The sequence below is a fragment of the Macrobrachium rosenbergii genome, chromosome 16 (assembly GCF_040412425.1).
Source record: "Macrobrachium rosenbergii isolate ZJJX-2024 chromosome 16, ASM4041242v1, whole genome shotgun sequence".
Lineage (NCBI taxonomy): Eukaryota > Metazoa > Arthropoda > Malacostraca > Decapoda > Palaemonidae > Macrobrachium > Macrobrachium rosenbergii.
Window position 1 is genome coordinate 2,718,624 of NC_089756.1, and position 4,374 is coordinate 2,722,997.

General features: G+C 35.4%; 1 long non-coding RNA gene across 2 annotated transcripts in view; it reads left to right on the forward strand.

Annotated features, from left to right (window-relative positions):
- Positions 1-543: 543 nt before the first annotated feature.
- LOC136847053 (uncharacterized) overlaps positions 544-4,374 on the forward strand; it is a 4,757-nt gene continuing 926 nt past the window's right edge. The window contains exons 1-3 of one of the 2 annotated variants that reach the window (XR_010855601.1): positions 544-680; positions 1,560-1,679; positions 4,094-4,374. The exon at positions 4,094-4,374 is cut by the window's right edge and continues 926 nt beyond it. This is a non-coding gene — a long non-coding RNA (uncharacterized lncRNA). The remainder of the gene's footprint in view (positions 681-1,559; positions 1,680-4,093) is intronic. The other variant, XR_010855602.1, reaches the window with a different exon arrangement.

Below are 4,374 nucleotides of genomic sequence, written 5' to 3' on the forward strand. Positions count from 1 at the left end.
CCCAGAAGTCTGGTAGTTGAACATCTGTGTTGAACATCACACATGTTCAACAGATCAGAGGCATGGGTCTCTTTCCTTTGCTCTTACATGACCGGGAAAGAGCCCCCAGGTGAGGCGAACTACCAGTCAGTTCAGAAATTTGCTCAGAATCCTCCCACCAAGAAGTGTCCCCTATGCAAAGGCCAAGGGCTTGTATATGTGTAGGAACAAATGACAAATTTTTAAGTAATTTGTATTTTTCGTGATATACAAACCTGAGGTCTTTACATAAATGGCCCACTTCTAGCCACCCCTCATTCTGCTTTCTGGGCCAAAAGGTAAAGTGAATGCATACCCACTGGATGGCAGGGTTCCTCCCCTACCATTGGTAGCCAGCTTCCAATATCCCATTGTTTTTATTTAAACAGCCAGCCCCAGCTTGCGCTGAAAGTAAATCCCTTATGTAAAGTCCACAGGTTTGTATGTTAGGAAAAACACAAATTACAGTACTTAAATATTTGTCATTTTGATATGGAATCTAAAAGCATGATTTATTTTATTTCAGTCATATTCATCCATGCATCGATGAGGTTGCGGAACTTGAAGAACAAGTTGATGAACAAGATAGAATATGTGGGACTGAAGAGAACCCCAATGGGTGTCATCTTAGATGCTCTTGGGCTGGAGCAGGAGTTCCTGATGTAGGCCAAAGTTTCTCGTTCAAGTACTGTACTGTATTTTGAGGAATGTAAACATCTGCCCTCAAAGCCCTCTGCACTTGTAGGTGGCATATTATGTCATGTCTGAATGTTGACTGTCTGGATGTGATCATATTATGATGCATTGTTGTAGAGAGGACTTTAGGGACCAGATGCTTTACATTCAGTGTTGCCAGCTATATGATTACTGTATTGGACATTTTCTGTTGCTTTGCAAGCTTCACATGCTTTTGTATTGTGTGAAACTTTTTGCAGTTTGTAGAAATGTTATGCACTTCAAACAGGTTTTCAAAGGTCATTTTATCAATACCAGAGTATTTGTGGGCCTGATTTTAGTGGGTTGTGGTACTGTGATTGGAATTGATGACAAATTTTCGAATTAAACTAATTGTATTATGTAAGTATGATTTGTTTGAAACATGTCTTGTATAAATATTTTTTGTGCAAGTTTATGTCTTTATCATTGAATAATTTTGAGCTTTGTTAAAATCTTACTTTCATCATCATGACTTATGGCCAACTGATATAAATTGAAGTAGAACATGCTGTAGTTGTTGATAGCTGTCAATTGTAGAATTATTGCTCGCATATGCATTCGCAGAAGTATCTTTAGATGAACAAAAATTAGTATTTAAAGTAGTTACTGAATACTGTATACAGTACAATGTATTTTAAGTGTATTTTATATAAAAGAATTTTTTAGTAGATGATTGCAGTACTGGGTATTATACTTAATACTTTTAAGATTGGTAGTTTACTTAAATGATTCTCCAAATCTCATCAAGATGATTATTTTCTTTACCTTTGATTTTGTTGACCTGTTAGTTGAATTCCAGATAAAGAAACATATCTCTATACCAGGAAAGTTTGTGCAGGACTGATCCATGTATCCATCAGAATTTGGCACCACCTTATGAGGTTACTGAGATGTTTCCAGCTCAAGTCCATGCGATGATATTGTAGATAAGACATTTTTTCTGTGTAAGTTTCATGTATGAAAAAATTATTCAACTAGGGAAGCTCTTACTGTATATGTAGCAGTTTCTAACTTCTAGAGGCTTCAGTCATAACAATTTTTCATCGTTTTGTAATCAACATTTCTGAATACTGTAATGCCCCCTGAGTGCTATGATCTTGTTTGTATTTTCATCCAGACTGTTTCAGTTGGCCTTATCTGTACTTTTAAGAATTTGAAATGAATACCAAAGCTGGCGTATATAGTAGCTAACAACTGGAGAACAGTGCGGTATAAAATTCTAAGCTTTGGACAGTTGTCACATCTAAGATCTTGGAATATGCATGGTGATGTGAGTGGTGCTAGTCACTGCATGATTTTCCCAAGAATTGAGAGTAAGTAGAACATTTTCTTTGATCTGGTCCTCTTTCTTAACCTCAGACACAAGCTTTGCTGTGCATTAGTACGACACACTGTCACTTTTTGCATGACGATCATTTTGCAGATTTATTCTTTATTTTTTCATTTTTGTGCTTCAAGGGATGGTGCAGTGAAATATGTGGCCAGGTGATTGATTTAATTTTACTTTTGGTAGTTTTCCATTAATAGTTTAGTCATAACAGAATTACTGTCAGCTTGTGTACTCAGTTGACCCATAAAGCGTGAGTAGCAGCTTAGTGTAGTTAGCAGCACATTGTTACTTGAAGGTTGAGCTGCTCTGACTTGATTGTGATGTGTGTTTTGCACCAGTGGTTGGATCCTTAAAGGGCTATTGAAGCACTGCACGGTTAAAGTAATATAAAAGCTCTTTCCTGTATATTGTGGTCAATATTTTGCTCAGAATCGCTTTACAGTGTGGTGTCTCATTGCATCTTTTATAGAGATTTTTTGCCTTTTTCTGTATTAGACTCATGACTTTGATTGTACTAGGCCTATTAGCTGTTTATGTTGAAAAAAATGTTAGAGATGTATAGTATGCATCAATTTACCTTTGGTTTGCTGTCTTGGTGTTTTGATGGTGCCCATTTTTTATTTATATCTTGAAGTTGAAACCACCTCTGCCTCCTCCTTATATATCAGTTGACCATTACCATTTTGCTGTTGAAATTAAGCTGGCTGCGTGCCAGCATGGGCTCTTTTTTCCAGGGCAGCCCATAATCCATTTTTCTTTACTTGGCCAATGACTAGACATTTACTTAATCCATTTAGTGACCAAGTAAAAATAGGGATTGTAGAGTGGCTTTAAAAAAGATGTACAGAATTACTTTATGAGCACATGAGGTTACCACTTTTACTTTTGGCATTTAGAAGGCATGGTTTGTTGTCAACGTAAGAAATCAATGAAATCATTCAAGTGTAAAGGTTGGGGATATTGTTTTTATGAAGCTTAATGAGCATGTGTTCATGATATCTCAATTTCAGGTGGTCCAAAAAACAGGTATAGCCTAATGAGTAGATACCTAGTAATATAACAGAAACATTAACCACTTTTCCTGTTGGAAGGTGTCATCCTCTATGAAGTTGGCTGTTTGAAAATGTCCTTGTTTTTAGAATAGTATTGGTGTTGGATTTCAGGATTTGTACAATCTAAAAATGTGATATCCCTTTCATTTTGGAATAAAAATCACAACAGAAGGAAAATTGTCTTCCAGTATATGCCAAAATGTGTAGTAAGGCTGTTTTGAAGTGTTTTCATCATATGGAGAACTGTACTGGTAAATGATTGAGGATTACTTGGCCAAAAAATATATATTTTTTCAAGCGTTGTTTGTCCTGGTGGATTCCGTTGATTTTTACCTTTACAATTAGAGTTCCTGTGTTATTACAGTACTGTACAGTATATGGATTGGATAATTACAGTAATTTGATGACTAATAATTTTAGATATACATAGAATCTCAGCCAGAGGTTGTAGAATATTAGACCTAGTGTAGTATGATTTTATTTTTATGAATTCTTGTCACCAGTATGTGGAGTGAGAAATCTGTATTGTTCTTAAACCCATGACCCAGGTTGAGATGAAAAGGAATGTTGTGCTGTGTGATTGCCAATTTCTTAATTTAGATACCCCCTTTGAATATCATTGTTCCAAAGGATAATAAGCTTTAAGGTGAACAGCAAGGTCTTTGCATGCTCTACTTTCTACATTTATTTGTCACTAATATAGTAATAGAATGAAGTAGTGCCTTTATACTGTAGTACAGATATTGCCCCTAAATTCTCATTAACCATAGTACCTTGTTCCACTTAGCAATGTTTCTTCATTTTGGTTTTGTTTTTTAAAACTATTAAATATTTGATGTTAAGGCTATGCATCCAAGGCCATTTCAGTAAAGCATAAGTTTTTTTTCCTTTTTATTTTCACACAAAATGAAAAACCACCCAATCATTTGATTTGTCTTTTGTTTTCATTTTACGTTACATCATGTTTTTCCTTTAGGCCAAAGGTGAATTTGGATGGATCTTCGTTGAATTTCGACTCAAGTTCGAAATTGCTGGATTCTGTGATGAAGATGGCTGGCAAGAACTAAAGTACAGGTTGACGTTATTGCAACTGTTGATGATAGCACTTGTTTTCCCTCTACATTAAGTAATCAGTTAAAAACACAGTCTTAATCCATCATTCCATGTAATTTTATCATTTAATTAGATTTGCTGTTTTCATTTGTTACATTTCATTGGGGTGCTGGTTATGTACATTGTTTATACGGCAGGAACAAT